This window comes from Pelodiscus sinensis, chromosome 8 (assembly GCF_052426305.1).
Source record: "Pelodiscus sinensis isolate ZL-2025 chromosome 8, ASM5242630v1, whole genome shotgun sequence".
Taxonomy (NCBI): Eukaryota; Metazoa; Chordata; order Testudines; family Trionychidae; genus Pelodiscus; species Pelodiscus sinensis.
Window position 1 is genome coordinate 23,578,543 of NC_143059.1, and position 12,546 is coordinate 23,591,088.

A 12,546-nucleotide genomic window follows, 5' to 3' on the forward strand; every position below is an offset into this window, starting at 1 on the left:
AGGTAAGTCAGAATAGGGAAATCCGCGGGGGATTTAAATATCCCCTGCGGATTTAAATAAACATGTCCGCCGCTTTTTTTCCGGCTTGGGGAAAAGCCGGAAAAAAGCGTCTAGACTGGCGCGATCCTCCGGAATAAAGCCCTTTTCCGGAGGATCTCTTATTTCTTCAGGTAGATATAAGAGATCCTCCAGAAAAGGGCTTTATTCCGGAGGATCGCGCCAGTCTAGACGCTTTTTTCCGGCTTTTCCCCAAGCCGGAAAAAAAGCGGCAGACATGTTTATTTAAATCCGCGGGAGATATTTAAATCCCCCATGGATTTCCCTATTCTGACTTACCTGCTTTGCATGACTTTTCTGGAATTTGGGGCCAGTGTAGACGTAGCCAATAAGTTTGTGTTCTGTCCAAGTTTGTCTTGTGTGCCTTAATTGTAATACATATTACAAATGTTGTTGTGTATAAAAAAATTGTTTTTTTAATAAAGAATAATTTAAGTAAAGCAGAAGCATTAATTTAAACCAACAAAATTAATAATTGGGCCCAATCAATTGGCAACTTTAAAAATTCAGTGAAAAAATAATAGTTTGGTAATTGTTTAGGCTAGAAAAATGTTAACAATGTCTCCACAGGTAAACAAAAAAAGAAACTGAAAAAAAGCAAAAAGTGCATCACGTAAACAAAAGAACTGGAACTGGGGTACCAGCCTTCTCCCCCACCAAATTGGTTTTGCTTTAATGGCTACACAAATAAAATATTTAGCTTCTGCAAATTTGCACACCAACCATAAAAATGGTTTGGCCAAAAATAATAAAAAATCTATAAAAAACAACACGGGCAAGTGGGACATCAGCATATTTAAGTAAAGATGCCCACAACAATGAGGAAACTAGTAACCTCACCATTGCAATGACAGCTACTTGCCCTGCTACTCATTGGTGCCTGATGCCTTAAAAGGCCTCAAAAAATATGGAATTTCATGGGTTAACAATTAAACATCTGTGAACCATGCTTGGTCCTATAAAAAAAACAGTGACTCTAGTCAACGTAACCTCCTTCAAGTCATATACATAAAACAAATACACGCTAATAGCAATGAGGAATACACGGCCTTGGGCCACCCCTCATTCACACAAAATTATTTTGTTTATTGTAATAACAAAAACACTACGAGGACAAAAAATACCCAGACCTCTGAGTTAAAGTTTGTATAAAATATTGTAGGAAAAAAGCTAAACACTAACATCAGGCCATTAAAGTTGGACCTACTGACTCCCAGTGGGGCTTACCACTTAAAGCCCAAACAAAGGTAACCCCTGAGGCATGGCTGTCATTTGTTAAATAATGGCCATTGCTAACTTGTGCCCTCATTTGAGTATCATCAACCAGGTCCTTGAGGACAAAATAGAGCCTCCCAATTGTGCATCATGCCCTGAACAGACCCCTGTCCCAAAACCAGGACAACAGTCCCTGGTTCTTACCTTGGTAATGTTCCACACTGGTATAAACCAGCTGTGTGCTAAACAGGCTAATCAAATTGGCAAGTGCCTGATTAGGCAATGAAGGGGCTTAGCAGATAACATCGCAAATTGGTTTGGGCCTAAAAACTCTGTTAGCAACACTTACGTCATAGCCCAAAAATTGTATAAAATCCAGGCTAGAAGATGCAGTAATATCCAGTGCCCGTGGAAGCCTAAACACCAGCCAAGCCAACCGACTGATCCTAAATAGTTTGAAGGATCTGTCCAGCTCTGTGTCCACTTCACTAAACCTAACCAAATATTTGGACCAAAGACTAATTAAATTGTTAATTAATAAAACTAAATTAAAAAAATTAGAAGGCCAGTATTAAAGAATAGGATAGCTTTGACCATCCAGCCCTTACGGTGGCAAGTCCCCATCTCCTCCGTGCCTACCCATGGGAGTGGGGAAGTAAAAAATCCATGAGGACCCAAAGGCCCACAAATGGCAAATAAAAAACAAATTAAATACTGTGGTGCAAAGATTAAACAATCGGCAGACCCCTACGGGCAGTCCAATCAGTAAGGAATTCTTCCCTACAGGGAAAACCTCTCCTAGCCCCGCTGTACCACTCAAAAATTCTAAATATGCACCTGGAGACACTGTGGTAATCAAACACCCCAGTTTAGGAATGCAAACCCGCGTACTACACTCCTACAAGGAAAAAGAAGTCTGGACCACTGCAAACGCTGGACTAACACCAATAACTATTACTGAGGCTTGGATTGTATCCAAGACCAGCAAACTTTTTGTTTTATTACAAAAAACTGAGGCAATGGCCCTAAACAGTGCTCCAGTAGGATGTATCCCTCCCAACGCTGGTGTAAATCCGGAAAACCACCATAAACTTTTTGTATATATACCGCTTGTTGTTATAGCGCTTGCAATCGCTGTTGCTGGTTATAAACTAAACTATATAAAAAAAAAACCTAAGCTGAAGCAAGACATGGTACTCCAACTCGCCATGGTCTTCTTCCTCATCCCAACTGCTACTGCTGTACCAGAACACCTTACTTAACTCCTCTACCAAACTAAAAATCAAGTTTGTCTCTCTCAACCCAAACAACTGGTAAAACAAAAGTAACATCTTCTAATAGGGACCGGTATGGTTCGATAACAACGACTACCACAATCCTCAAAATAACTTTGGGGAAAGGCAAGAAAAGTGGCAACGGACTGTATGGGGTAAAACATGATGTAACTAAAAATGTAAACATTTCATGGCTAAATTGATTAGCCCAAGAGCTAAAATTTTCCTTAACTCCTTTCCTACACTCTATTATAACCATTGTTCTAACCATTGTAATTGTTGTAATCATTTTCTGCATAACCCTATGTATTGTGCAATGCCTAGTTAATGCAGCTACCTTTTTTATGCACATTTAATATACTGCACTAGGAAAAGGACCCTAGTCAATTCCTAGATCCTAAACCTTCTATTCCGGCCATTGGGCACTTCTAAATTCCCCCAAGGTGGGCAAGAGGTGCTGGTATCACCGCCATCTTGTATCCTGGGACGTGGTGTGTCGTATCAGGGGGTGGAATGTAGCCAGACAGGAACCCCCCTGTAACATCCATTTTTGCTTGCCTGGAGCATACAGGGCACACAGAGCAGAAGGCCCAGGCTGTGTGACCGTGAATGGCTGTAAACAGAGATATGCCAATTGCTGACCAAGAGGCTGCCAAGGAGTGCCCTTGACTTAACCCATATTGATATGAACACACAGCCGTCCGCGGGGGGAGGAATCTCTCGCCCTGTAAAAAAATGTCTAGTACTCACAATTTAGTTATCTCTCTTGCAAGTGTAAATTAAGTTGAAACTTGCTTGTAAGAACTGGCATCACAAAACGGACCAGTACAATTCGGTATCTTAGATAAGAAAGAGGATACGGGCCCCCAGGGGTATATAGATGGGTTCAGCAGCACATTTACTCTGAGCGTCAATCTACCATCTATCTGCTGTTCGGGTTAGGTGTTTGAGCTCCCGAGGTTCCAGAGGGGACGCCCACCTCGTATTCGTCTTTCCTAGGAATTGAGAAACCGGCCCTGGCCTGACACACTGGAGACGAGAGGCACAGAAAGGGGTAAAAATTGTACCTGGATGTGGTCCTTTGTCTCAAGTGTACACATAGACTTAGAGCTCTTTAAAGATTAAGCTGTCACTTGGTACCATTATTTCTATTTTCTATCTTTATTTCCTTTATAACTATTTTTAAAATCTGTATTTGCTAACAGTTAAGAGAGCAATAGCCATTGTAGCCATATGCTTTTATAAGTCTTTTTAATAAACCTGTAACTGTTTAAGTTTTTAAACTGACTCCTTCAGTTGCTGTAACAGAACCAAGCACAACTTAAAAGAACTTCATAAGGGACAGGTATAGGAAGAGCTTGGGCGTTTGCATCTGTGTCCCTCCCAGGTGACAGGTCCATTGGGGCACCTCTCAGTCTTTCCCAGGCTGCCCGCTGTGAAGGGATTTTTGCATCCTAGCAGCTAAAATCTGAGGTGTAATAAGCTTTTCCTATAAAGGGGTGTCTGTTGGCCTGCTGGCTACCCTCTGCGACAGAACCCCGGTCCTAGCAGTAAAAACACGAACATTAAACCTTTTCTCAGAAACACACACACACACACACACTGCCCTGACCGTCGGCTAACACCCACACTCGGCACATCACAGCACTTGACCATCAGCCCGGCTGCACTTGCCGCAGGCTGCCATCCGGGGGGGTCAATCGGGGGGCTGCAGGAGAGCTTCCACCCCGAGGAGCCCGCAGAGCCACCCCAGTCCTCACCATTGGGGGCTCGTACCCCATTCCTCCCTCACTTCCTTCCACTTACCCGTCCCTAGCCCCCCTTCCTGATGTACAAAATAAAGGACATGTGTGTTCAAATAGAAACTCTCTTTATTTAACAAATCTGAGTGTGGGGGGGTGATTAACCTCTGGGGAGACTGGGAAAAGGAGGTGGGAGAGGGGAAGAGAGAGGGTGGGAGAGGGGAGGGAGAAACCTGGGAGGAGGGAGCTGGAAGGGGGAAGCCAGGGGAAGAAGGAGGAGGGGAAATATAAAACTATGGTACGCCATATCTTCAGTACTGTGTACGGATGTGATCTCCTCACCCCAGAAAAGATGTTTTGGCCTTGGAAAGGGTTCCAAAAAGGGCAACTAAAATGATCAGGGGTTTGGAACAGGTCCCATATGAAGAGAGGCTAAAGAGCCTGGGACTTTTCAGCTTAGAAAAGAGGAGACTGAGGGGGGATATGATAGAGGTCTATAAAATCATGAGTGGTGTAGAGAGGGTGCATAAAGAAAAGTTCTTCATTAGTTCCCATAACTGAAGGACTAGAGGACACCAAATGAAATTAATGGGTAGCAGGCTTCAAACTAATAAAAGAAAGTTCTTCTTCACAAAGCAAATAGTCAACCTGTGGAACTCCTTGCCACAGGAGGCTGTGAAGGCTAGAACTATAACGGAGTTTAAAGAGAATTTAGATAAAGTCATGGAGGTTGGGTCCATGGAGTGCTATTAGCAAGGGGCTAGAAATGGTGACCCTGGCCTCTGTTTGTGGAAGGCTGAAGATGGATGGCACGAGACAAATGGCTTGGTCATTGTCTTCGGTCCATCCCTTCCAGGGTACCTAGTGTTGGCCACTGTTGGCAGACAGGCTACTGGGCTAGATGGACCTTTGGTCTGACCCAGTACAGCCGTTCTTATGTTCTTATGTTCTAAGCTCAAGGCTCAGGGTCGGGGGTCTCACTGGACCACCTTGAATTTCATGCAAACCTGCTCCTGGGTTTGCATGTGACCTTTGGTGGCCAGGCTGGCAGCTATCCTGCCCTAGACGGCCACTTTCCTGTGCCTAGTGCGGAGGTCATGGATGATGGAGGCCTCCCCCCAAACCTGGATGAGGTCCACGATCTCCGCACTAGACCAGGCAGGCGCCCGCCTCTTGCGGCCCTGGGCAGGCTCCTGGGAGCCACCAGCCTGGTCCCGGGAAGAGGCGGAGGGCTGGGTGGCAGCGGGTGGCTGGCTCGAACCATGCCAGGTGCAGGGTCTGCTGGCTGGGTGCTGGCAGGCTTGCACCTGGCTCAGGCACCATAGCCAGACCGTGCCCCTTTAAGGGCTCCGGGGCTGGTAGGGGGGCAGAAGAGTTTCCCTGGTTGTGCCCAGAGTGGCCACCAGGGCAAGCTGGGGAGGGCTAGCCTCTCACTAGTTCGAATTAAGTGGCTACCCAGCCCTTAATTCGAACTACTTAATTCAAACTAGGCATTAGTCTCGTAGAATGAGGTTTATCTAGTTCAAATTAAGCGCTCCGCTAGTTCAAGTTCGAACTAGTGGTTTGCATGTGTAGCGCCTATGAAAGTTAATTCGAACAAACGGCTGTTAGTTGGAATTAACTTTGTAGTGTAGACATACCCAGAGTGTGTCCAGATGCTCCCCTGAGATGCCTGGGCACCTGCTGTAAAGTGCTTACTTTAAAGCAAACATTTGGCCTTACACAGGCCTCACACAGGCCATTGTCTTTTTAGAGACCTTTGGTGTACACTAACTGATTGGGGTAGGCTTCACACAACGTATCTCCTGTAATGTCTGGTAATTTTTCTTTGCAGCTGGGACAGCAGCCAGCTTGGTGTGTCCTGCACCTCCTACTGCATCTGCCCTCCTGACTGATCCACAGGTGCAAACGCATGCGCAGGTGATGTTCAGAGAGCAAGTGGACTGCATTCACACCCTTGTGGTGGAGATCCAGGCTGAGTGGCAGGACCGGATCATCGAGCGTCAGGAGAGGAAAGCTGGCAGGGAGCATCTCATGTGGCAGCATAAGACAAGGTATTCCACCCTGACCACTGTCATGGAGTGCATGGTGACCTGCCTTGAATGGGCCACTTCCCAGAACCCCGCCCATCATGCAACGAGGTGTACAGATAGTTCGGAATAGGAAGCCTAGTCCGAACTACCTAGTTCATGCAGTGTGTAGCCGCAGGCACGGAGTCCGCACTAGCGGACATTTAAAAATTGCGGCACCCAGCAACATGCAAATGAAGCCCGGGAAATTCAAATCCCGGGCTTCATTTGCAAGTTCGTATGACTACATTAACCACCCTAGTTTGAACTAGGGTGGTAGTGTAGACATACCCAGAGAGAGAGAGAGACCTCACCACTCAATGGAGCTTGCACTGATCGGGGTTCCCAGATGGTGATGGGAGCTGGGGGTCCAGAGAGCAGGAGACAAGCGGAGCAGAGCCCCCAGCACGATCAGACAGGAGATGAAGAAGTCTCAATGGAACTGATGCAGTTTAAAACCAGGTATCAGAACAGTTTTTCTTAGGCAAAGGTAGGAGTTTTTATAGGGATAGGACAATAGTTCAAAGAGAAAGAGGCGAGACAATAGAGACTGATCACCCCTGGTTATGGGTGATCTTCCTTGAACGAGCTCACAATGCAACTAGGCAGTTTCAGTATTTTGGATGTCAATGGGATCGTTACTAGAATTGGTCTGATAATGACTAATTTGGGCATGAGCAGGCCTGCATTCATTAGCATCTGGAGTAGAGATTTCCCAACAGGCAGTGTTTCTCTGCTTTTGGTATCCCATAGTTCACTGCGGTTCCTGCCTTGGAAAAGCTGGTCTCCATTCTGTATGCTAATGAGTTCTATCTTCAATGCAGATGAGGCTGGGGTGTTTCCTTAATTAGTTTAGGTGTGTCTTCCCTGGCTTTTTCATTGCTTTGTCTGATTCTAGCAAAGGCTTAGGGCAGTGTTTCCCAACCAGGGTTCCGTGGAATCCTGGGGTTCCGCAGACTATTGTTAGGGGTTCCGCGGGAAATCGTGGAATAAATAAATAAAAATTTTGAAATACCGTGAACAATTCCAAATATCCCTAGAAATATCGCCAAGCAAACATTTTGATAGGTAGGGGTTCCTCAGGATAAGAAAAATTATTGTAGGGGTTCCTCCATGGGAAAAAGGTTGGGAATCACTGGCTTAGGGGAAGGGCGGGAGGATGGTTTTCCATGAATGTCACTCCCTGGCTCCCAAGAGAACAGCGCTGGTAGGTAACAAAAGGGAAACACAGAGATTGCAGGAGCAAATTCTGGAGAGCCACATGGCAGAGTCTTAAAAGAGGCCTTGCATAAAACTGTCCTTCAAGGCCTCTCTGATTTGCACTGCCCTTGTTGTGCTCTCCTGATCGCACTGATATCCATCTGCTCCAACTTTTCGGCTAGGTACCCTGCCTTGGCCCTCCACCCTTCCACAAGAGTTTCCCTCTTGTTCTCAGACAAATTATGGACCACACAACAGGCCAACACCACAAGGGGAATGTTATGCTCACTGAGGTCCAAGTGGGTCACGAAACTCCTAAACTTCCCTTTTAAACAGCCAAACACACATTCCACCACCATTCTGCACCTGCTCAGCCTGTTATTACATTTCTTCTTGCTGGGGTCCAGGCTGCCTGTGTAGGGCTTTGTGAGCCACAGGAACCAGGGGTAGGTTGGGTCATCCAGGATCACTATAGGCACGTCTACCTCTCTGACTCTCATTGTCCGGTTGGGGAAAATATTCCGGTGTGCATCTTTCAGAAGAGACAGTTCCAAAAGATGTAGGCATCGTGCAACTTTTCCAACTATCCCATGTTGATGTTGGTGAAATGGCCCTTGTGATCCATGAGCACAAGTAGCACCATGGAGAATACCCCTTTTGGCTGATGTACTCCGAGTCACAGTGTTAGGGGAGCCAAGATGGGGATGTGCATGCTTTCTATGGCACCACTGCAGTTAGGGAAGTCCATGGTGGCAAAGCACTACACTATGGGTATGTCTAGACTACAGGGTTTTGTCAACAGAAGTTTTGTCAACAGATACTGTCGACAAAGCTTCTGTCGACAAAGAGCGTCTAGACTGCAGCCAGTTCTGTCGACAAAGCAAGCCACTTTGTCGACATAACAGTGTGGACGCAAAGGACAGTGTAGATGCAATGACGCCTTCTGTCGACAGAACTCTGTCAACAAAAGGCGTTATTCTTCGTAGAATGAGGTTTACATACGTCGACAAAACTGCTGAGTTTTGTTGACGTTATGTCGACATAACTCAAAGGCAGTGTGGACGCAGGTATAGTTTTGTCGACAAAAGTCCACTTTTGTCGACAAAACCCTGTAGTCTAGACACACCCTATGTTATCCACATTCTCCAGAGTCAGAATCCTCTATAGCAGGATGTTATTGGTGGCCTTGGGTACTTGTATGAGAACAGCCCCCACCATAGATTTCCCCACCCCAAACTGATTGAAATCAATCAAGCTTTTTCCCCCGCAAGTTTTTTCCTCTGCAAGCACTTCTTCCACTTCTCTTCTCTCCTTTGCAATATCTTCATGAATGCTTTTCCCAGCCCGATCAATAAGCTTAGTCCACTGCAGTTCTTGCACTCAGCTCTTACAAACTTTTTTATACATTGGTCATGTTACTGTTTTCGTCCATTCACTCAGCACTTGCTGTTGTTTGTAAGTTTTGTTAAATAGAGTGTGCGTCACCTTTCCTGGGTGTCTGTCACCTGCTTGAAGCAGTTTTGAAGTTATGTTGTCACTTCCTGGCACCTTTTCCTTTTCAAATTGGCTATTGATTTCTTTACTGCTTCTAAGAATTTAGGCATCTGTTGTATGAGAAATCTTAGCCATTTCATCTACATTTTGCATAGGTGTTTGCATCACTTATTCTTTGCTTGTTCATCCTCAATTATTTGCCCACCCTTTTCTTTCAGTACTGATATCTTCAACTTACGTGGTCCACACTATTCTGTTAGCTTGCAGCACAACCCTTCCACCACACTTTTTTGTGTATTCTTCTGCTCTTGACCTTGGTCTTTTATCCAGAAGTTTTTAATATCTATCTGACCAGTCTTTATTATACATGGCCCTGACAATTGCATCTTCCTTTTTATTTTCCTTCAGCTTCCCAAAGCTTGTCATGCAATGGCAGAATTTCATCTATTATCCACCTTTGTTTCTTCATTTTTGGCCAGTTCAACAATTCTTGTTATCCCATTTTTATGCTGTCTCATGCCCCTTTGAAATTCATATATTCTTTCTGCACAGCTCTCTTGGTATCTGGCACTTTGTTTGCCCATCAGGTGAGGTCCAGTTTCAATTCTGCAGCTTTCTTTGTTGAAACAGAGTGTTTGTTATCACAAGGTTGTTACTTAGGTAAAAATTTAGTAATCTCTTTTCTCTGTTTTTTTCACTGAGTCTAAATCTACCTACTGCTTCAGCTCAGGAATTCCAATCTGATTCTACTTTTGCATTAAAACCTCCCAACTGCAAAATACATCTTGTTATGAAACTTTTTGTATTACAACCCTCCGGGACTGCCTTGGAGTCTCTTGGAATTGAAGATAGATCTTTAATTAAAGGTTATATGATTTGATGAAACCTCCAGGATACATCCAGCAAAAATTTGTCAGTTTCATCCTCGGGCACTACTGAGGTCATCATATTGTGACATTCATCAGAATGCAACCTGAATTACCACATCTCTTTAGCTCCTTACCCTGAAATGCCTTTTCCACTGCTTTGCTAGTAAACAGCAAACCTCCCGGCTCTGCTCACTCACAGTGACCAGCATGGAAAATCACTGCCAGCTGAATACATGAATGTTGTACCTAGCTATCCATGAATAGATACAGAGTGACACCTACATATCCCTTGATATCCCCCACCCCCAGAAATGTGCATCGTTTATTGCTCAGTAACACACTGGATGGTACAAGCTCGTGTTTAATCTGTCACCAGCCCTGTTGACTGGAGTCAAGATTTCCCAACCACTTCAAACAAACACACACTGGTTTAGATAAAACAATAAACAAGTTTATTAACTACAGAAATATTTAAGTGATTATAAGTGATATGGCTTATATGTCAGAATTGGTACAAAAGAAATAAAAATCAACATGCAAGTTAATTCCTAAACTTCACCAAGGCTAATAGGTTTTAAAGCAAAAATATTTCTCTCACCCAAAAAGTTTTCAGCACTCTGTAACTGGCTGGAAAGCTCCATACCAGGACCACTACTCTGCAATTCAATGACACACCTTTGTCTTTCAAGAATCTTGCTGCCATGAATAGAGATGAAGGAAGAGAGTTCATTCTGTGTTCCCCATTTTTACACCTGTTCTCTTTCTTTGAGGATTAGCCCCAACTGGGAGGAGGGGTAGACAAAACTGTCCACCATGTATGTGAGCTTTTAAATGACTTTTAGGTGAATGACATATTTCTTGCTTACAACATTTAAGTTTGAAGTTGTCTTGGAGATTATAAATTCTTTGTTTGCCATTTCCTCTGATGGCAAATGGTTGTTTCAGTAGTTAATATTTTTCCACACCTGTGGTCAGTCCTTTGTTGTCTATGAGAAGTTAGTCTTGTGGGCATTTCCCAGAATTACAACCTGTTTCAGTAACAAACATACAGCAGTATCTCAATGTCTGTGTTGTTACATAGATTTCAAAAGGATAATATTCAGCAGATTGTGAATTTTCAACTAATACCCCACAAGGCATATAATGTACAAAATATAGCACCCATATACAAGTGGTGAACATTGGGTAAAGGATGTTACATGGGCTTCACTATGTCATGAGCATATTGTATTGTGACTATATCTCATCTGATTTTTTAATCTCTCCTTCTGCATCTGAAAAGATGTAGTGTTAAATATCATAAGAGCCTTGGATTATCTTTGGCTTTAGTGCTGAACCTACATTATACTAGGAAGGATTTGGTGAGATAGCTTGTTTTGTCTTCGGCACATTCTACTCTTTACAAGGTTTGCCAACAAACCTTGTAAGTGTAGAAAGTGCCAAAGACAAAACAAGTCTTCTTCAAGGTTCTTTGACTCTTCAATGAATAAGCATTATTGTATTCAACTATCTAATCTCAAAAGTTGTGTCTAGATATTAATTCAGGGTTCTGTTCAGTCCAACCTCCATTTTCTAGCTTTCCAGACAAAGATTCCCACTGGCTTTAATGAGTCAAATATTGCCATTGGACGAGGACAAGCTGCTCCCTTTGGTATAAATAGGGCAGATTCTGGTGTTGTATGCACACGTGGATTTCATTGCCTTAAATGATCCACATTTTGCAAACACATTTTGCAAACACAGTTTAATTTTCACTGACTAGTAGTGAATGAAATATGTGCATGCAAGGACAAAAGTTAGCACCTAGCACATAGTAGGTGCTACTAGAATAGAAATAGTAAAATTGCTAATTGGTGAATACACAGGAATAAAAATAGCATTCAACTACCATCTGTTTATCTAGATCTACACTCCAGGGAACATGTCCGCCGCTTTTTTTAAAAAAGCCGGAAAAGAGCGTCTACACTGGCCCCGATCCTCTGGAAAAAGCGCCCTTTTCCGGAGGCTCTTATTCCTACTTCAAAGTAGGAATAAGAGCCTCCGGAAAAGGGCGCTTTTTCCGGAGGATCGGGGCCAGTGTAGACGCTCTTTTCCGGCTTTTTTAAAAGCCGGAAAAAAGCGGCGGACATTTTTATTTAAATGCCGCGGGGGATATTTAAATCCCCCGCGGATTTCCCTACGACGACTCATGAAATTTACATGCCCCTTCCGGAAAAGGGGCCAGTGTAGACGTAGCCACTGAGAACTATAAAATAGATACAAAATTCAATTTTAAAAATACCAAAATCAGAAACACTCACACCCATCTTTATAAACACACTCAAAATGGGTGTGAGTGTTTCTGATTTTGGTATTTTTAAAGTTGAATTTGGCATTTATCTTACAGTTCTCAACATGTTTCTGATCTACATTCCAGAGTTGATTTCTAACAATGCAAGATGTTCTCTCTCTCTAGAAGAAACAGCCAGATGTGCTAAATAATAGTGTGTGCTTATTAATGGGATAGTGGTTTCTCAAGCAGCAATAACCGTAATAAAGCTGTCAGAACTTCTCTCACTTTTTATATGACATTTTAAGTGTTCCTACTATTTGAACTTATTATAGTAGGCAGAAGAGACTGATAGTG

The 12,546-nt window shown here is 43.7% G+C and overlaps 1 long non-coding RNA gene across 1 annotated transcript in view; it reads left to right on the forward strand.

The window, feature by feature from the left end:
• LOC142830493 (uncharacterized) overlaps positions 1-12,546 on the forward strand; it is a 54,222-nt gene that overhangs the window by 28,349 nt on the left and 13,327 nt on the right. Inside the window, exon 2 of the long non-coding RNA XR_012905788.2 lies at positions 6,123-6,342. This is a non-coding gene — a long non-coding RNA (uncharacterized LOC142830493). The remainder of the gene's footprint in view (positions 1-6,122; positions 6,343-12,546) is intronic.